We start from the raw sequence: 22,477 nt of genomic DNA on the forward strand, positions 1-22,477 counted from the left end.
AGCACCAATGAAAAAGTGGCCAAAGTTGCAAACAACAATTCATTCCTTTTGTGACAGACACTAGTGGGACCACGTTGCCACCCGTGCCCCGCCCGGTCCTGTGCTTTGCCCTGCCTTGCCTCAATCACTTAGGCTTCCTTCCGTGGGGCCACCACTGCCACGGCCATGCTGAGTCTGATGACAAAAATAGGTGGCTGCGCAGCGGCCCCACGGAAGGTAAGATTTTAAAAGAAAAAATGTATATTTGGTCGGCAGGGGCCCATCACTTTCGAAGTGATGGGCCACAGCCGCCACTCAGAATAAGTTATTTCTTTTAAAACCTACCTTCTGTGGGGCGGGGCCCTGGCCACCGGCCACACGGAAGGTCAGGTATTCAAAGAAAAAAGGAAAAAACATACTTTTGGGCACAATCCATGGGCCTGGCCGCCCACGGCAGCCGGCAGCCCCTTGTCACAGAAATTGGCCTGGGTCTGGCACTGACTGCAGTCAGCAGCACACTGCACACAGGTCACACAGACAGAAGTCCGGGCGCGGATGGGCCCCTGGTGGGGTCCTGACTCCTGGGCAGTCAGGACACCACCATGGGACCGTGCCGCCACCCGGGCCCCGACCTGGGCCTTCCTTGTCTGATCACTTGACTGTGACAGGTCAGGCTGCACCGCACGCAAGTGACTTACCTGCTTTGCCGGCTGGGACTTGGTCTCCTGTCGGGCCTCAGGGTGGGGGGGCTGGGTGCGCACACTGGCACCCGCACAAATGAAAAAGCAGGCAGAGGGGGCCCCAGGAAGCAACTAGACCACACCATGCAGTGCAGCAGGGCAGGCTCTCTCTCTCACAAGTCAGGACCGACGACTCCATGCCTCGACACCTTCACTTCACAGTAACTCGTGAAATGAAGGTGGCGCCACGCTGCCTCCTGTGGCAACAACAACACGTCACCATGTAATTTCACTGGCTCAGAGGAACAGCCAATGAAAACTGTGTGTTACTATACAGAATGCACCAAATACTGCATAGTAACAACAGAATGGTAGTTTTCATTGGCTGTTTGTAACAGTTTGTTGTTCATTGCTCCTCCCAGGCCCCGCCAGCCATGGCCTGCAACCTGCAAGCACGAGAGAGATCGAGATCAGAAAGACAAATCCCACCGATTTATAATCGAAGCAAAGTGAAGTGGAAGAACAAACAAAGCAATTGCATGTGCGCTGGCCCCGCATGGGTTCCGGTGCCCTAAAAAGAGTGCCGGTGTTGGGCACCGGCAACCACCCCCACAAATTAAGCACTGGATATACAAGAGGAAGAAGAATTGATCTCATTTCATTCGGCCGCAGTCAGGTATCTCATCAATGATGGGGAATTAAGGTCACCAGCGGTGATCACTCTGCCATTGGAGTTGTTCTCCAGCCATACATTCTGTGTTTCCTCAGTAATACAGGTGACATCCAAGGGATAGTCCCACCGAGTGGGGTTGTAGACATTAATCACCAACAATAGTTTATTTGTAAAGTGAATATACACAAGTGAAGTGCTTGAAAGCACTTCAAGGCGGGAAGGGAACAAGGGGATATAATAGTCATTCTTAGGCCTTGAAGATTCCGAATGATCTAGTAGTAATAACTAGCATACTAGGCCTGGGCATTTCCACTAGTATAAGTGTGCGACAAAGAGTGGGGAAAAAAAGGGCGGGAGAGGAACATACAAGACATAAACGGTTGGTCATCAGTGTTCCTATGCATGCAGGTATAAGCAGCTAGGGAGGGGAGATAGAGGACAGGATAGACACACATGCTAAGCCTAGTAAATTCAAGGTCGTACAAGTGTGCAGACAGAAGTGCGAGGGAGGGGGAAGGGGACAAGTGCGCCAAGACCAGCAAAGGCCAGGGTTAGCTGCAGAGTGGGTGCCACTCTCATGGAACGTGTTCCAAGTGCAGTAATGCAAGACAGAGTGCGAAGGCCCAGAGGAAAGTGCAGGACTGGCAGCGGAGCCTGGGACCTGTGAGGCTCTGGAGGTGCACCAGGCAACCAGTCAGCTGACTGAGCAGATTGCGGAAGAGAACAAGGGAAGGAAGCAGGAGAGAACAGAAGGAGGTTAGCAAGGGAGAGGAAGAGAAGGGGAAAGTCTTGAGGAGTATCCAGAATTTAGGGAGGTCCGGCTCAAGACAGAGAGAGGCAGGTAGGCTGTTCCAGAGAGAGGCACCTGCAGAGGATAAGGATCTACCCCTAAATCTCGTGTATATTCCCAATTGGGGTACTCCTCGGGAGTGGCAAAAGACATTTCCGAAAAATACACTCTAGCTAGTTCCAATTCACTCTCTGCAAATTTATTAAGGTGTCAGCCCCATATGTGATTATCAGGAATACTTTTTGTTTATAAAACATTCATAAAGGGCATAAAGAATATGAACCATACTTTTCATTAATAATGGACGCTTGAGCAGCTAGTGTTGCTATTTGGGAAGACAATTTCTCCACATGTGGTAAGGCAACTCTCTTATTGTTATAGCAAGTCCCCAGATTTCGAAAATCTTAGACTATTACCAGGGGATTGCCACTTAAAAAACAAATTGAGCCTATCAAGGTACCTTTCTTACTGGGATAAATCTTCATAACATTTGAATTAGGGATGTTAATAGTCAAACCATTGGTCCTTGCATATATTGATAGAGTGTCCAGCTGTGCATTCTTTCCAATTTCAAGGATCAAACTCGTTGTGTATTCTCCCACCCAGTCAATGATTTATTGGTGCGTAAGTCTTTGTTCAAGAGTGCAGTATGATTGGTGAATGCAATGAGTTCTGAGCAGTGCACCACCCGGGCAGGGCTGTGCAGGGCTGTGCAGGGTGACGAGAGAGCAAGTGCTTCCACAGTCTGGAGGAAGTTGGGTATATGCCTGGGCCCCGCATGCCCACCATGTGTCCATAATCACTATAGTTCTACTCCTCAGCACTGGAATACTCATCTCCTTGGTGCATCCAGTATAGGCCTACAAGAAAATGTCTTTTCTACGTTTCACATATTGTTCAAAAGCCCCCCCCTACCACATTACTCCCTACGGCCCCTTGAACATGGACCTTTACACGACCAGTCGGGCCCATCATTCTATTCCTTCTCCTCTATCCCCCATCATATTTCCCATGTTCCCAGTCCTTCACCTCCCCTTTTAACACAGTCTTTCTTCTCTTTATTCATCTGACTTTTATTTTTCCCCCTTACCATTCCTTCTACATTTCCTTTGTCCTCCTCAATCCCCGTTCATTTCTTTTGTCCTCATTCTTCTTCTTTGTTCCAGTCCATCTGTTTCATCAAGCTCATTACCATCTTCCCAACCCCTCTGCTTTGTCCTAGTCCCTGCTTTTTATTCCAATCTGTCTATAGCTCTTTTTTCCAAGCCCCTATTATTTTCCTTTGCCTCAGTCCTTCTCCCTCATCCTAGTCCTTTTTCTTCATCCCAGTATTTATTCTTCTTTATCCATTTCTGCTTGATCTTTCATCCAAGTCCTTCTCCTTCAACCCAGTTATGTTCCTCATTCTAGTCCTTCTTCTTCTTCTCACTCATTCTCCTTCATACAATTCCTCCTTACAATTCCCTTTTCTTCACAGTCATTCTCCTTCTCCCCATCTCTTCTCTATCATCTTGCTATTCTTCTTCTCCTTACTCCTACACCTTCTGATTCTAATTGGCCCCACTCTTTCTTCTTTTCTTTCTTCACCCTGGTCTCTTCATCAAAGTTCTTCTCCTTCATCCCAGGCTTTAAATCTTAGTCCACCTCCTTTTTCCCAGTATACTTGTCCCTATGATTCACTCCAGTATGATATGAAATTTTATTTCTATCGCCCTCGTACATAAAGTGTTTCAGAGTGCGATGAGGCAAGGGAGGGGAACAGGGGAGAACAGAACAACGATTTAACTAGGTCCAGTGACTTTGAGAATGCACAAGTGCATGGGAGAGGGGGAGGGGAAAAGTGCATGGAAGAGGGAGAAATGGAAAAGTGCTGAGCAAAGGAGAAACAGATAAATAATGATAGATAAATAAATAATAAAGGCAACAAGCAGTGGTAGTGCAGCCAGCAAGTGCTAGGTTTAAGGCAGCAGATAGAGTAGGTCTGATAAGTGCAGGATTTAAAAAAGGGGGGGCTGTATGGGTACAGATACAGACCCCAGTGCAAGGTGTGGCCTGGAGGCAGTGCGGGAGGGTGGCAGGGTGAGCAGGTTCCTGGGCCGGGCGGACAGAGGGTGGCCAGGTGCATAGTACCAGAGAGAACAGATCAGCAGGGGAAAGGGTGCGCAAAGGCAGAATCAAAGAGGAAGGTCTTGCGGTGTTTGCATAACCGTAGATGGTTTGCCTCAAGTTTTAGAGTGGCAGGGAGGCTGTTCCAGAGGGAGGCACCAGCCGAAGACAGAGATCTACACCCAGCTTGTTTCTTTGAAAAACGACTGACCCTGCGGGAGTTAGAGGTAGAGGAGTGAAGAGCTTGGGAGGGGAGATATTTGAGGAGGAATAGCTGAAGGTATTTTGAACCCAGGCCCCAGAAGGCCTTGAGGACAATGCAGAGGGTTTTGAATTTAATCCTTGCATCCACTGGCAGCCAATGGAGAGATTTCAGAGCTGGAGAGGAACGATCCCAGGGCTTGAGGCCAAGGGCAAGTCTCGCAGTTCTTTTCTGGATTAGTTGCAGAGGGCGGAGGGTAGAGGCAGGTAGGTTTAGATAGAGGCTGTTACAATATTCCAACCTAGATAGAACCAGAGCTTCGCAGACGGTGAGATTCTGGGAGTTAGGAGAGGAAAGGTAGAGTACCTCTGAGGAGGTGCAGTAGGAAGTTTGATTTATTAGAGACATCCGAGATGTGGGCGGAGAAGGAAAGTGTGGTATCAAAGATGACACTGAGATTCTTAGACTTGCAGGTGGGTGTAGGAGGAGGGCCAAGGGAGGCCGGCCAGAGAGTGAGGGGAAAGGATGGAGAAGGTATGCCGATGAGGAGGATCTCAGTCTTGCTGGCATTCAGACAAAGATCATTGGCGGAACACCAATCTTGAATGGCAGTTAGGCAGTCAGAGATGAGAGAAGGAGAGGAGGTGGCTGAGGGCAGCCTGAAAATTAGTTGAGTGTCATCAGCGTAACACTGGAAATGTGAGCAGAAAATGGCAATGCAGCGGGCGATATTTGCCAGGTATTGGTTGAAAAGCCAGGGTGAGGCATTAGATCACTGGGGAACACCACAGGTAGAGAGGGAGATAGATGATAGGAAGGACCCCAGTATGACCTGGGAGGGGCAATCAGAGAGGAAAGAGGTCAGCCAGGCCATTGCCTGATCGGTGACACCCAGGTTATTACAGAGACGGTTGAGCAGGATGATATGGTTGACCGTGTCAAGGGCAGAAGAGAGATCGAGTAGGATGAGGACAGAGGGAGTCATGGTTGGAGAGCAGGTCTTCACTGATGTTCAGGAGAGCTGTTTCCCTGCTTCTGGCAGTTCTGAAGCTGTATTGGTGGTCGTGGAGGCAGCCAACAGAATCAGAGTGAAGGTTAAACTGGGAGATGGCCAGCTTTTCACTGAGTTTATCCAGAAAGGGAGTAATGGAAATTGGGCATTAGTTGGAAGGACAAGAAGGGTCAGCTGTAGGTTTCTTGAGATGAGGATGCACAAGGGAGTGCTTTAGAGGGGAGGGGAAGGAACCTGAGGCAAAGGAGTGGGTGCAGAAATCGCCAAGGGCCGGAGCGATGATGTCAATGTGGTCCTTGATGGTTTTGGAGGAACAGGGATGAACCTATTTTGATGAGGCTTTCATAGATCAGACTTGTCTAGCGACCTCCTCAGTAAAGAAAAGAGGAAAGGATGAGAAGGAGGGTGGGGGGATGGCTGAGGGAGGGTCGACAAGCACAGATGGAGAGGGGAGAGGAGGGGAAGGGGAGAAGAGGGTGGATAGGATGTCTTGGGTTTTTGAGATAAAGTGAGAGGCAAGGGCATTGCAAAGAGCCTGGGAGGCAACAGGAGGGGTAGAGACTGCAGCAGGGTTTGCCCATCTCCTTGCAGATTTTAAAGAGTTCGGCCGAGATGTTTGATGCCGCTGAGACACGGGTTTGAATGTGGACTCTCTTCTTGGTGCGGACAGAAAGTCAGTATTGCCTTTGGAGCAGGCGACAGGCAAGTTTGTCAGAGGATGAGCAATAAGTCCTACAATTCCTCTCAGCCGCCCTACACTTACATTTGAGTATAGCTAGGTCGGTGTCAAACGAGGAGTTGCACTTGGCTTTGGACTTCAAGCGCATCCTCATCACAGGGCCAAGAGCATCAAGAGTATCAGTAATAGAAGAGTAGAGGAGGGATAGGGCTGTGTCCGGGTGTGAGTCAGCCAGTGGAGGAGGGGGGGAGAGAAGGTGGAAGCAAAGGCCTCAACTGACACGCGCTTCATCGCCGAATGTCCGAGAAGGTAGGTGGTAGTGTAGGGATAGGCTTGGCTTGTGGGGAAGAGAGTGAGAGATGAGAGGAGAGGAGGCAGTGGTCACTCCAGGAGAGAGGAGTGGTCAAAGGGATCGAGAGGGGGAGGCCGGCGGAGATCAGGACATCAATTGTGTTCCCTGCAGAATGAGTCGGGCCAGAGGGAAGAATAGAGAGAGAAGGAATCGCAGAGGTCACGAAAGAGCAAAGAAGAGGGACAGGCAGAATCAAGATGGATGCTGAAGTCGCCAAGGAAGAGGAGTCGAGTGGTTGAGGCCTGGAGGGAGGAAGAGAGGTCCTCCCACTCAGAGAGAAAAGAGGAGATTTGACCAGGGGGCCGATAGAGAGTAGCCACAGTGAGAGAGTGTCTAGGAGAGATTGAGAGCCTGCAGACAAGGCATTTGAAAGAGGAATAGATCTGAGTGGGAATGATAGTGGCAGGAATCCACTCAGGAAAGATCAGGGCTACACCACCCCCGGGCCGGGTGGATCTGGGCATGAAGAGGATCTTGTAGCCATAAGGGAGGAGAGTGTCAAAGCTTGTGACAGAGCTAGCCGTGAACAATGTCTCAGTAAGACCGAGGACATCAAGGTCCAGTTCTTCGAGGAGGCAACAGATGTCAGAGGATTGTGTTATGATGCATACTAATTCATGTATGTACTCACTTTCCACGTATGATTCTCGAATGATGTGTTTGAGAATCATACGGGAAGCGAGTCTACTGGAGAAGGTCCCAACTACCTGGGGACTCCTTAATTATGAATAAACTTATCATGTAAATAGAAGCAAACCGTGTGACGAGTGATTTATGTACTTAACATAATGGCAATGAGGATCGCTTGTCATTCAAGGAGTCCCTGGCCAAAGTGTACGTAGGAGGAAGGTCTTGTTGCTGGCGCACAGCCTGACGGACGGTTCCCCATTAAATTAATATAGAGAGGAAGAAGGCAGAACCTGGCAGCGAGTGCCCGGCAACCGATGAAGGGGGAATTAATATAGATATTGAAAATATTGAAAATATTGACTTTACCTATGCGTGCAGACGTTGAGACCAGGCTGCATCATACAAATTTGTGCACGAGCGGCCAACAACGCATATTCTAAAGGAAAGGACCTTAAATAACGTGAATTACGTGTCACGATTTTAGAAAACAAGTGTGGGTTACCATGCCATCTCAGATATTAGATTACGGAGTGAATTGAAACGAAAGGAGAAGCGTATCAAGTTCAAGAACAGTGAAACTCGATGCAAATCCAGGTACCGCTAGAAAAGACCACATCTCAGAAGTCAGAAGACAGGCACATTGGCTCCCGGTGAAAGAGAGGATTGTCTTCAAAACACTCGCCCTCACCCACAAATGCCTCCATGAACTTGCTCCACCATACTTGACCCAAAGAATCTCCAAGCATTCTGCCACCAGACCATTAAGAACGTGCTATTCCAACACGATTGTCACGCCCAAATCACGCAAGGTGCGCGCTGGCGGCGCCAGCTTTCCCACTCTGGCCGCCACCCACTGGAATGCACTGCCACCTCACATCAGAATGATTGAATCCCACCAAGCCTTCCGCAAAGCTGTTAAAACCAAGCTCTTTGTATGAAACGTACCAGAATGCATTCTGTTACTGTATTATGAATATCATGCCTCACCTGCAACTATGCCTGTAATTTTGTATCCATAAGACCTCTGGTCTCATGCATATCTGCTGAATTAAGAATCCAACACTTACTTGTAACAGCGCCTCGATGTCCATGGGCTGCAAGTGCGCTATACAAATGCGAATAAATAAATAAATAAAATCAATACAATTGCTGCCTGTATGCAATTGCCACACAATACAAGCATAAATATCAGCGACAACATTAAAAATAGATAAAGAAAACATTGAAGGGAATAAAATAGCATATCGTTCAGAACTGCCAACTAACAAATGACATGGATAAGAGCATTATGCAGAGCACTGTAGCCCCTGTACAATTTTTGGCACACCCAGGCAACCCAGTATGCACATGGGAACAATGGCGAGACAGCTTCCAGGTGTATTTAAGAGCTGTAGGAGGGGCAAAATACAATGATGATCTTAAGGAAGCCACATTATTAAATTGTGTGGGTGCAGAAGCTTTGAGGATATTCAAATCATTGCCTGATTTGCCAAGTGATGGAGAAGGTTTGGGTGAGTCGGCCTCCACGGCCAGCAGGAGTAGGAAGTATGAGATTGCTTTAATGAAATTGTCTAGACACTTTGGTAGTAAAACCAACATTGTACTGGAATGATAGATTCTTCTCTAGACAACAAAATAAAGGAGAGCGTATTGACACCTACATTGCCACACTAAGAGGTCTCATACCAACATGTACATTCATTGGCATAGCTGATGAATATTTGAGGGACGAGTTGGTCCTGCATGTTGCAGATCCACATATCCAACAACGATGGTGGCAAGCGAAGGACCCCACCCTGGAACAGGCCATCGAAATATCCAGATCAATGGAGTTGGGGGAGAAATGTATGAGAGAAATACAAAATAAGTGAGAGAGAAATGAAGTGAAATGTGTCCAGGAAGTACATGATGAAATCCATGAGAAAAGTGAGGAGGGGTTGATTGCCATGGTGAAGAAAATGTCCAGAGCTGATTTTGGCATGAACGCAAAAAAGGAAAGAGAAACCTTAAACAAGACGCAAGGCAGATGCCACATATGTGGTTGGTACAGACACATGAACAATAAGAAGGATTGTCTAGCATTTTCGGCAGAGTGCTACAGATGTGGACATATTGGCCATTTTGGTAAAGTGTGCCGGAATGTCAGAGGTAGGGGCAGAACAAACTGACAATTCAATGGCGGATTGCAAAGAGATAATTATCTCTTTGGAAGAGGCAACATAGCCAGTATAAAAGCTCTAGAAGAAATAGACGGTCCCAACAGCTTGATGTCAGTTTCAGATGGATTTGAAGACGAAGTACAAATCTTAGCCTTCACACCGACGGAAGGAGCAGTTGTCACAATCACTCCCGGATTCAGTCGGTTCCACACCGCTTTCCCAAGTGTCCCTTAAGCCCTCCTGCTCACCTGCAGTCTCCTCTTCTGTTGGGAGTCCAAATCTCCGAATCCTTAAGATCTCTTCTCTGGAGTGCAGATGGGGTCTGCCTCGAGAGGAAGCCACCCTGCCCCTCTAACTCGGGGCCTAGGGGGGCCCCCGAACCGGGGCAGACTGGTGAAGGGGAAAAAGCCCACAGGAACAAAAAACCCCTTCCTTGTTGGGTATGGTGACAGGATGCCGACAGGATACCAGGTCGGAATGATTGGAATGGACCAAATGAGCAAAACTCCACTGGGGGAGCAGGAGGGGAGAGGCGAAAGAAAGGGAAAAGGTGAGAGCCTAAGGTAGCGAAAACAGGAGGACTGAAATGGAATAGGGAAGCCAGAGAGGAACGAGAGAAGCCGGGGAGGCAAGGCAAGACGGACAAAATCACTGGAGAAGGAAGAGGATAGCAAGGCTCTGAAGAAAGGACTGGAGCGTACCAACCCGGAAGGCTAACGCGAATAGGTTGCAACGCGCAGACTTCCGGGTTGGCGCTCGTAATAAAGGACGCCGCTGGTCAGAAGGCGGAAAGCTAGACCGCTGCTGGAGAACGCACAGCGGCGTAATGGCTTTCTCAATGGCCGCTCCAGCGCCAGCGTCTCCACAGCTGCCAGCGACCGCCGTGCGTGACAGTATGCCCCCCTCCAGATCCGAACCCTCCGGGTTTTCCCGGATGTGTCCGGTGAAAAAGCTTGACTAGTTGAGGAGCATGTACATACGACCTGGGTTCCCAAGAATCTTCGGAACTGGGATAGTTCTTCCAAGACACAAGATATTCCAATCTGCCCCTGCGATATCTGGAATCTAAGATGGCAGATACCTCGTATTCTTCTGGTATAGACTTGGGATTACCCAATAACCCTGTGGTCTTTCTAACAGGGGTGCCTGGATCAACTGGACGGAGAAGGGAGGAGTGAAAGACCGGGTGTACTCGAGCCAGGGACTTGGGGAGTTGTAATTTGTACGCCACTGGGTTAATTCTCTTGATTATTCTGAAGGGTCCGATAAACCGGGGGGTTAGTTTGGTTGGGTGTACCCATCTGGGCAAGTATTTAGTAGATAACCAGACCCGATCGCCCTCCTGCCAATCGGGACCTGGTAAACGACCTCGATCAGACAAATCCTTATACCTGCGTCTGGCAGATACTAAACTTTTTTGGGCGGTAGTGTGGGCTGTGGTTATTTGGTCTAAGGTGGATTCAATGGTGGGTATATTAGTGGATGAGGAAAAAAGCGGAAGAATACTGCGAGGGTGGAAGCCATAGGAACAAAAAAAAGGGCTGAGTCCCGTTGCCGAGTGTACCGCGTTGTTATATGCGAATTCTGCGGTGGGCAAAAGGCTCACCCAATTGTCCTGATTCTTATTGACATAGCATCAGGGGTATTGCTCAAGGGAGGCATTGAGGCGTTCTGTCTGACCATTAGTCTGAGGATGGAAGCCTGATGACAAAACCCTCTTAATATCTAATCGTTGACATAGGGCGCCCCAAAATCGAGAGGTATACTGACTACCCCGGTCAGAAATGATCTTATCGGGCAGACCGTGGAGCCTAAAGATATCCCTAAGGAAAACTTCGGCCATCTCGGTGGCGGACGGCACTCCTTGCAGTGCTGTGAAATGGGCCAGCTTGGTGAAGGTATCAATGGTAACCATGAGACAGGTCGAACCCTGGGATTGGGGCAGGTCTACTATAAAGTCAGTGGATATTTGGGACCATGGCCGGCTTGGCAAGTCCGGTTGCATCAGCAACCCATAGGGTTTGTGGGTGGAGTTCTTATTCTGGGCGCAAACCATACACGTTCTACAGTGTTGCTTTACGTCGAGAGAAAGTGAAGGCCAAAAAAAAGAGCGAGAGATTAACTCTATGGTACCTCGGACACCCCTATGTCCGGCGGTAACATGGTTATGACCCCATTCCAGAACCTTAAGTTGTAAGGACCTAGAGGGTATGTACAAACGTTGTCCCACCAGTAAAAGACCTTTAGACCAACGAAGGTGAGGATGTAAGTCACCCGACACAGTGGTTGCCAAATTGGGTTGGGTTGCCATCTTAACCTCTTGAAGAAACGAAGAGACTATCCCCACTATTCTGTTCCGGGGAAACATAGGGTGACTAAATGAAGGAAAGTGGTATTCGAAAATCTGACACCTAGACAGGGCGTCTGCCAGGCTGTTTTGGGTGCCTGGAATGTAGGTTATAGCAAAGTCATACTGGCTGAAGAAATGCGCCCAGCGAACCTGCCTTGAGTTGACACATTCCATGTTTCTGAGAATCCTCAAGTTTTTATGATCAGTACGTAAAGTAAATGGATGTGCTCCGCCTTGAAGCAGGTGTCTCCACTCTTCACAAGCCACCTTAAGAGCCAGAAGTTCCTTTTCGATAACGGAGTAGTTCTGTTGACTTGCGGAAAGGGTCTTAGAAAGATATGCAACAGGATGTTCCTGTTCCTCCTTGAGTTGAAGAAGTACCGCTCCCAAGGCGTTAGCGGAGGCATCAGCCTCTACTATAAAGGGCTGGTTCTGATTGGGTTGAGATAGAATGGGCGCGGAACAGAATCTCCTCTTTAAATCAATAAAGGCTTGATCCGCTGGTTCAGACCAGTGAAACAGCTTGGCATCCTTCTTAAGTAATGAGGTAATGGGCAGCACTATCTGTGAAAAATGTCCGATGAATTTCCTATAGAAGGTGGCTAGTCCCAGGAACCGTTGGACTTCTTTCAAAGAAGTGGGTGGGGGCCAGTCTAGGATGGCAGACACTTTCCTTGGATCCATGGTTATGCCTTCCTGGGATAAGATATAACCCAAGTAAGGTACGGAAGACATATTAAATAGGCACTTCTCAGGTTTAACTAATAGGTGTTGAGACTGTAGCCGATGTACGACTGTCTGAAGGTGCGATGTATGTTCGGAGGAGGATTTTGAAAAAACCAAGATGTCATCGAGGTATACTATGACACAGAGGTATAATAGGTCAGAAAACAGGCGATCCATGAAACGCTGGAATATGGCCGGGGCATTAACCAAGCCAAATGGCATCACTCGATACTCAAAAAGGCCAAACGGTGTCCGAAAGGCCGTCTTCCATTCATCCCCGTCTTTTATCCGGAGAAGGTGGTAGGCACTCCGGAGGTCTAATTTAGAGAAGACGGTTGAACCCTGGACTGCTTCCAATATGTCTGCTATCAAAGGCATTGGATAACGGTCGCGGACTGTGACCTTGTTGAGACCGCGATAGTCAATGCATGGTCTTAACTCCGAGGAAACCCTCTTGGGAATGAAGAAAAAAGAGGCTCCAGCCGGTGATTTGGAGGGACGGATGAGGCCATTGGTCAGATGGGAATCCAAGTAGTTGCGAAGTGCCCTCTTCTCCAATAGAGACAAGGAAAACATGCGACTAAACGGAACCAGGGCATCTGGCACCAGCTCAATGGCACAGTCTTCCGGCCTATGCGGAGGGAGATCCAAGACAGAATTGTCTTTGAAAACTTCCTTGAACTTCCTAAAGAGTTCGGCCGAGATGTTTGATGCCGCTGAGACACGGGTTTGAATGTGGACTCTCTTCTTGGTGCAGACAGAAAGTCAGTATTGCCTTTAGAGCAGGCGACAGGCAAGTTTGTCAGAGGATGAGCAATAAGTCCTACAATTCCTCTCCGCCGCCCTACACTTACATTTGAGTATAGCTAGGTCGGTGTCAAACCAGGAGTTGCACTTGGCTTTGGACTTCAAGCGCATCCTCATCACAGGGCCAAGAGCATCAAGAGTATCAGTAATAGAAGAGTAGAGGAGGGATAGGGCTGTGTCCGGGTGTGAGTCAGCCAGTGGAGGAGGGGGGAGAGAAGGTGGAAGCAAAGGCCTCAACTGACACGCGCTTCATCGCCGAATGTCCGAGAAGGTAGGTGGTAGTGTAGGGATAGGCTTGGCTTGTGGGGAAGAGAGTGAGAGATGAGAGGAGAGGAGGCAGTGGTCACTCCAGGAGAGAGGAGTGGTCAAAGGGATCGAGAGGGGGAGCCCGGCGGAGATCAGGACATCAATTGTGTTCCCTGCAGAATGAGTCGGGCCAGAGGGAAGAATAGAGAGAGAAGGAATCGCAGAGGTCACGAAAGAGCAAAGAAGAGGGACAGGCAGAATCAAGATGGATGCTGAAGTCGCCAAGGAAGAGGAGTCGAGTGGTTGAGGCCTGGAGGGAGGAAGAGAGGTCCTCCCACTCAGAGAGAAAAGAGGAGATTTGACCAAGGGGCCGATAGAGAGTAGCCACAGTGAGAGAGTGTCTAGGAGAGATTGAGAGCCTGCAGACAAGGCATTTGAAAGAGGAATAGATCTGAGTGGGAATGATAGTGGCAGGAATCCACTCAGGAAAGATCAGGGCTACACCACCCCCGGGCCGGGTGGATCTGGGCATGAAGAGGATCTTGTAGCCATAAGGGAGGAGAGTGTCAAAGCTTGTGACAGAGCTAGCCGTGAACAATGTCTCAGTAAGACCGAGGACATCAAGGTCCAGTTCTTCGAGGAGGCAACAGATGTCAGAGGATTGTGTTATGATGCATACTAATTCATGTATGTACTCGCTTTCCACGTATGATTCTCGAATGATGTGTTTGAGAATCATAAGGGAAGCGAGTCTACCGGAGAAGGTCCCAACTACCTGGGGACTCCTTAATTATGAATAAACTTATCATGTAAATAGAAGCAAACCGTGTGACGAGCGATTTATGTACTTAACATAATGGCAATGAGGATCGCTTGTCATTCAAGGAGTCCCTGGCCAAAGTGTACGTAGGAGGAAGGTCTTGTTGCTGGTGCACAGCCTGACGGACGGTTCCCCATTAAATTAATATAGAGAGGAAGAAGGCAGAACCTGGCAGCGAGTGCCCGGCAACCGCTGAAGGGGGAATTAATATAGATATTGAAAATATTGAAAATATTGACTTTACCTATGCGTGCAGACGTTGAGACCAGGCTGCATCATACAAATTTGTGCACGAGCGGCCAACAACGCATATTCTAAAGGAAAGGACCTTAAATAACGTGAATTACGTGTCACGATTTTAGAAAACAAGTGTGGGTTACCATGCCATCTCAGATATTAGATTACGGAGTGAATTGAAACGAAAGGAGAAGCGTATCAAGTTCAAGAACAGTGAAACTCGATGCAAATCAATACAATTGCTGCCTGTATGCAATTGCCACACAATACAAGCATAAATATCAGCGACAACATTAAAAATAGATAAAGAAAACATTGAAGGGAATAAAATAACATATCGTTCAGAACTGCCAACTAACAAATGACATGGATAAGAGCATTATGCAGAGCACTGTAGCCCCTGTACAATTTTTGGCACACCCAGGCAACCCAGTATGCACATGGGAACAATGGCGAGACAGCTTCCAGGTGTATTTAAGAGCTGTAGGAGGGGCAAAATACAATGATGATCTTAAGGAAGCCACATTATTAAATTGTGTGGGTGCAGAAGCTTTGAGGATATTCAAATCATTGCCTGATTTGCCAAGTGATGGAGAAGGTTTGGGTGAGTCGGCCTCCACGGCCAGCAGGAGTAGGAAGTATGAGATTGCTTTAATGAAATTGTCTAGACACTTTGGTAGTAAAACCAACATTGTACTGGAATGATAGATTCTTCTCTAGACAACAAAATAAAGGAGAGCGTATTGACACCTACATTGCCACACTAAGAGGTCTCATACCAACATGTAAATTCATTGGCATAGCTGATGAATATTTGAGGGACCAGTTGGTCCTGCATGTTGCAGATCCACATATCCAACAACGATGGTGGCAAGCAAAGGACCCCACCCTGGAAAAGGCCATCGAAATATCCAGATCAATGGAGTTGGGGGAGAAATGTATGAGAGAAATACAAAATAAGTGAGAGAGAAATGAAGTGAAATGTGTCCAGGAAGTACATGATGAAATCCATGAGAAAAGTGAGGAGGGGTTGATTGCCATGGTGAAGAAAATGTCCAGAGCTGATTTTGGCATGAACGCAAAAAAGGAAAGAGAAACCTTAAACAAGACGCAAGGCAGATGCCACATATGTGGTTGGTACAGACACATGAACAATAAGAAGGATTGTCTAGCATTTTCGGCAGAGTGCTACAGATGTGGACATATTGGCCATTTTGGTAAAGTGTGCCGGAATGTCAGAGGTAGGGGCAGAACAAACTGACAATTCAATGGCGGATTGCAAAGAGATAATTATCGCTTTGGAAGAGGCAACATAGCCAGTATAAAAGCTCTAGAAGAAATAGACGGTCCCAACAGCTTGATGTCAGTTACAGATGGATTTGAAGACGAAGTACAAATCTTAGCCTTCACACCGACGGAAGGAGCAGTTGTCACAATCACTCCCGGATTCAGTCGGTTCCACACCGCTTTCCCAAGTGTCCCTTAAGCCCTCCTGCTCACCTGCAGTCTCCTCTTCTGTTGGGAGTCCAAATCTCCGAATCCTTAAGGTCTCTTCTCTGGAGTGCAGATGGGGTCTGCCTCGAGAGGAAGCCACCCTGCCCCTCTAACTCGGGGCCTAGGGGGCCCCCCGAACCGGGGCAGACCGGTGAAGGGGAAAAAGCCCACAGGCACAAAAAACCCCTTCCTTGTTGGGTATGGTGACAGGATGCCGACAGGATACCAGGTCGGAATGATTGGAATGGACCAAATGAGCAAAACTCCACTGGGGGAGCAGAAGGGGAGAGGCGGAAGAAAGGGAAAAGGTGAGAGCCTAAGGTAGCGAAAACAGGAGGACTGAAATGGAATAGGGAAGCCAGAGAGGAACGAGAGAAGCCGGGGAGGCAAGGCAAGACGGACAAAATCACTGGAGAAGGAAGAGGATAGCAAGGCTCTGAAGAAAGGACTGGAGCGTACCAACCCGGAAGCCTAACGCGAATAGGTTGCAATGCGTGGACTTCCGGGTTGGCGCTCGTAATAAAGGACGCCGCTGGTCAGAAGGCGGAAAGCTAGACCGCTGCTGGAGAACGCACAGCGGCGTAATGGCTTTCTCAATGGCCGCTCCAGCGCCAGCGTCTCCACAGCTGCCAGCGACCGCCGTGCGTGACAGTATGCCCTCCTCCAGATCCGAACCCTCCGGGTTTTCCCGGATGTGTCCGGTGAAAACGCTTGACCAGTTGAGGAGCATGTACATACGACCTGGGTTCCCAAGAATCTTCGGAACTGGGATAGTTCTTCCAAGACACAAGATATTCCAATCTGCCCCTGCGATATCTGGAATCTAAGATGGCAGATACCTCGTATTCTTCTGGTATAGACTTGGGATTACCCAATATCCCTGTGGTCTTTCTAACAGGGGTGCCTGGATCAACTGGACGGAGAAGGGAGGAGTGAAAGACCGGGTGTACTCGAGACAGGGACTTGGGGAGTTGTAATTTGTACGCCACTGGGTTAATTCTCTTGATTATTCTGAAGGGTCCGATAAACCGGGGGGTTAGTTTGGTTGGGTATACCCATCTGGGCAAGTATTTAGTAGATAACCAGACCCGATCGCCCTCCTGCCAATCGGGACCTGGTAAACGACCTCGATCAGACAAATCCTTATACCTGCGTCTGGCAGATACTAAACTTTTTTGGGCGGTAGTGTGGGCTGTGGTTATTTGGTCTAAGGTGGATTCAATGGTGGGTATATTAGTGGATGAGGAAAAAAGCAGAAGAATACTGCGAGGGTGGAAGCCATAGGAACAAAAAAAAGGGCTGAGTCCCGTTGCCGAGTGTACCGCGTTGTTATATGCGAATTCTGCGGTGGGCAAAAGGCTCACCCAATTGTCCTGATTCTTATTGACATAGCATCAGGGGTATTGCTCAAGGGAGGCATTGAGGTGTTCTGTCTGACCATTAGTCTGAGGATGGAAGCCTGATGACAAAACCCTCTTAATATCTAATCGTTGACATAGGGCGCCCCAAAATCGAGAGGTATACTGACTACCCCGGTCAGAAATGATCTTATCGGGCAGACCGTGGAGCCTAAAGATATCCCTAAGGAAAACTTCGGCCATCTCGGTGGCGGACGGCACTCCTTGCAGTGCTGTGAAATGGGCCAGATTGGTGAAGGTATCAATGGTAACCATGAGACAGGTCGAACCCTGGGATTGGGGCAGGTCTACTATAAAGTCAGTGGATATTTGGGACCATGGCCGGCTTGGCAAGTCCGGTTGCATCAGCAACCCATAGGGTTTGTGGGTGGAGTTCTTATTCTGGGCGCAAACCATACACGTTCTACAGTGTTGCTTTACGTCGAGAGAAAGTGAAGGCCAAAAAAAAGAGCGAGAGATTAACTCTATGGTACCTCGGACACCCCTATGTCCGGCGGTAACATGGTTATGACCCCATTCCAGAACCTTAAGTTGTAAGGACCTAGAGGGTATGTACAAACGTTGTCCCACCAGTAAAAGACCTTTAGACCAACGAAGGTGAGGATGTAAGTCACCCGGCACAGTGGTTGCCAAATCGGGTTGGGTTGCCATCTTAACCTCTTGAAGAAACGAAGAGACTATCCCCACTATTCTGTTCCGGGGAAACATAGGGTGACTAAATGAAGGAAAGTGGTATTCGAAAATCTGACACCTAGACAGGGCGTCTGCCAGGCTGTTTTGGGTGCCTGGAATGTAGGTTATAGCAAAGTCATACTGGCTGAAGAAATGCGCCCAGCGAACCTGCCTTGAGTTGACACATTCCATGTTTCTGAGAATCCTCAAGTTTTTATGATCAGTACGTAAAGTAAATGGATGTGCTCCGCCTTGAAGCAGGTGTCTCCACTCTTCACAAGCCACCTTAAGAGCCAGAAGTTCCTTTTCGATAACGGAGTAGTTCTGTTGACTTGCGGAAAGGGTCTTAGAAAGATATGCAACAGGATGTTCCTGTTCCTCCTTGAGTTGAAGAAGTACCGCTCCCAAGGCGTTAGCGGAGGCATCAGCCTCTACTATAAAGGGCTGGTTCTGATCGGGTTGAGATAGAATGGGCGCGTAACAGAATCTCCTCTTTAAATCAATAAAGGCTTGATCCGCTGGTTCAGACCAGTGAAACGGCTTGGCATCCTTCTTAAGTAATGAGGTAATGGGCAGCACTATCTGTGAAAAATGTCCGATGAATTTCCTATAGAAGGTGGCTAGTCCCAGGAACCGTTGGACTTCTTTCAAAGAAGTGGGTGGGGGCCAGTCTAGGATGGCAGACACTTTCCTTGGATCCATGGTTATGCCTTCCTGGGATAAGATATAACCCAAGTAAGGTACGGAAGACATATTAAATAGGCACTTCTCAGGTTTAACTAATAGGTGTTGAGACTGTAGCCGATGTACGACTGTCTGAAGGTGCGATGTATGTTCGGAGGAGGATTTTGAAAAAACCAAGATGTCATCGAGGTATACTATGACACAGAGGTATAATAGGTCAGAAAACAGGCGATCCATGAAACGCTGGAATATGGCCGGGGCGTTAACCAAGCCAAATGGCATCACTCGATACTCAAAAAGGCCAAACGGTGTCCGAAAGGCCGTCTTCCATTCATCCCCGTCTTTTATCCGGAGAAGGTGGTAGGCACTCCGGAGGTCTAATTTAGAGAAGACGGTTGAACCCTGGACTGCTTCCAATATGTCTGCTATCAAAGGCATTGGATAACGGTCGCGGACTGTGACCTTGTTGAAACCCCGATAGTCAATGCATGGTCTTAACTCCGAGGAAACCCTCTTGGGAATGAAGAAAAAAGAGGCTCCAGCCGGTGATTTGGAGGGACGGATGAGGCCATTGGTCAGATGGGAATCCAAGTAGTTGCGAAGTGCCCTCTTCTCCAATAGAGACAAGGAAAACATGCGACTAAACGGAACCAGGGCATCTGGCACCAGCTCAATGGCACAGTCTTCCGGCCTATGCGGAGGGAGATCCAAGACAGAATTGTCTTTGAAAACTTCCTTGAACTTCCTAAAGAGTTCGGCCGAGATGTTTGATGCCGCTGAGACACGGGTTTGAATGTGGACTCTCTTCTTGGTGCAGACAGAAAGTCAGTATTGCCTTTAGAGCAGGCGACAGGCAAGTTTGTCAGAGGATGAGCAATAAGTCCTACAATTCCTCTCAGCCGCCCTACACTTACATTTGAGTATAGCTAGGTCGGTGTCAAACCAGGAGTTGCACTTGGCTTTGGACTTCAAGCGCATCCTCATCACAGGGCCAAGAGCATCAAGAGTATCAGTAATAGAAGAGTAGAGGAGGGATAGGGCTGTGTCCGGGTGTGAGTCAGCCAGTGGAGGAGGGGGGAGAGAAGGTGGAAGCAAAGGCCTCAACTGACACGCGCTTCATCGCCGAATGTCCGAGAAGGTAGGTGGTAGTGTAGGGATAGGCTTGGCTTGTGGGGAAGAGAGTGAGAGATGAGAGGAGAGGAGGCAGTGGTCACTCCAGGAGAGAGGAGTGGTCAAAGGGATCGAGAGGGGGAGGCCGGCGGAGATCAGGACATCAATTGTGTTCCCTGCAGAATGAGTCGGGCCAGAGGGAAGAATAGAGAGAGAAGGAATCGCAGAGGTCACGAAAGAGCAAAGAAGAGGGACAGGCAGAATCAAGATGGATGCTGAAGTCGCCAAGGAAGAGGAGTCGAGTGGTTGAGGCCTGGAGGGAGGAAGAGAGGTCCTCCCACTCAGAGAGAAAAGAGGAGATTTGACCAAGGGGCCGATAGAGAGTAGCCACAGTGAGAGAGTGTCTAGGAGAGATTGAGAGCCTGCAGACAAGGCGTTTGAAAGAGGAATAGATCTGAGTGGGAATGATAGTGGCAGGAATCCACTCAGGAAAGATCAGGGCTACACCACCCCCGGGCCGGGTGGATCTGGGCATGAAGAGGATCTTGTAGCCATAAGGGAGGAGAGTGTCAAAGCTTGTGACAGAGCTAGCCGTGAACAATGTCTCAGTAAGACCGAGGACATCAAGGTCCAGTTCTTCGAGGAGGCAACAGATGTCAGAGGATTGTGTTATGATGCATACTAATTCATGTATGTACTCGCTTTCCACGTATGATTCTCGAATGATGTGTTTGAGAATCATAAGGGATGCGAGTCTACTGGAGAAGGTCCCAACTACCTGGGGACTCCTTAATTATGAATAAACTTATCATGTAAATAGAAGCAAACCGTGTGACGAGCGATTTATGTACTTAACATAATGGCAATGAGGATCGCTTGTCATTCAAGGAGTCCCTGGCCAAAGTGTACGTAGGAGGAAGGTCTCGTTGATGGCGCACAGCCTGACGGACGGTTCCCCATTAAATTAATATAGAGAGGAAGAAGGCAGAACCTGGCAGCGAGTGCCCGGCAACCGCTGAAGGGGGAATTAATATAGATATTGAAAATATTGAAAATATTGACTTTACCTATGCGTGCAGACGTTGAGACCAGGCTGCATCATACAAATTTGTGCACGAGCGGCCAACAACGCATATTCTAAAGGAAAGGACCTTAAATAACGTGAATTACGTGTCACGATTTTAGAAAACAAGTGTGGGTTACCATGCCATCTCAGATATTAGATTACGGAGTGAATTGAAACGAAAGGAGAAGCGTATCAAGTTCAAGAACAGTGAAACTCGATGCAAATCAATACAATTGCTGCCTGTATGCAATTGCCACACAATACAAGCATAAATATCAGCGACAACATTAAAAATAGATAAAGAAAACATTGAAGGGAATAAAATAACATATCGTTCAGAACTGCCAACTAACAAATGACATGGATAAGAGCATTATGCAGAGCACTGTAGCCCCTGTACAATTTTTGGCACACCCAGGCAACCCAGTATGCACATGGGAACAATGGCGAGACAGCTTCCAGGTGTATTTAAGAGCTGTAGGAGGGGCAAAATACAATGATGGTCTTAAGGAAGCCACATTATTAAATTGTGTGGGTGCAGAAGCTTTGAGGATATTCAAATCATTGCCTGATTTGCCAAGTGATGGAGAAGGTTTGGGTGAGTCGGCCTCCACGGCCAGCAGGAGTAGGAAGTATGAGATTGCTTTAATGAAATTGTCTAGACACTTTGGTAGTAAAACCAACATTGTACTGGAATGATAGATTCTTCTCTAGACAACAAAATAAAGGAGAGCTTATTGACACCTACATTGCCACACTAAGAGGTCTCATACCAACATGTAAATTCATTGGCATAGCTGATGAATATTTGAGGGACCAGTTGGTCCTGCATGTTGCAGATCCACATATCCAACAACGATGGTGGCAAGCGAAGGACCCCACCCTGGAACAGGCCATCGAAATATCCAGATCAATGGAGTTGGGGGAGAAATGTATGAGAGAAATACAAAATAAGTGAGAGAGAAATTAAGTGAAATGTGTCCAGGAAGTACATGATGAAATCCATGAGAAAAGTGAGGAGGGGTTGATTGCCATGGTGAAGAAAATGTCCAGAGCTGATTTTGGCATGAACGCAAAAAAGGAAAGAGAAACCTTAAACAAGACGCAAGGCAGATGCCACATATGTGGTTGGTACAGACACATGAACAATAAGAAGGATTGTCTAGCATTTTCGGCAGAGTGCTACAGATGTGGACATATTGGCCATTTTGGTAAAGTGTGCCGGAATGTCAGAGGTAGGGGCAGAACAAACTGACAATTCAATGGCGGATTGCAAAGAGATAATTATCGCTTTGGAAGAGGCAACATAGCCAGTATAAAAGCTCTAGAAGAAATAGATGGTCCCAACAGCTTGATGTCAGTTACAGATGGATTTGAAGACGAAGTACAAATCTTAGCCTTCACACCGACGGAAGGAGCAGTTGTCACAATCACTCCCGGATTCAGTCGGTTCAACACCGCTTTCCCAAGTGTCCCTTAAGCCCTCCTGCTCACCTGCAGTCTCCTCTTCTGTTGGGAGTCCAAATCTCCGAATCCTTAAGGTCTCTTCTCTGGAGTGCAGATGGGGTCTGCCTCGAGAGGAAGC

This window comes from Ambystoma mexicanum, chromosome 6p (assembly GCF_040938575.1).
Source record: "Ambystoma mexicanum isolate Mex_15411 chromosome 6p, UKY_AmexF1_1, whole genome shotgun sequence".
Classification (NCBI taxonomy): domain Eukaryota; kingdom Metazoa; phylum Chordata; class Amphibia; order Caudata; family Ambystomatidae; genus Ambystoma; species Ambystoma mexicanum.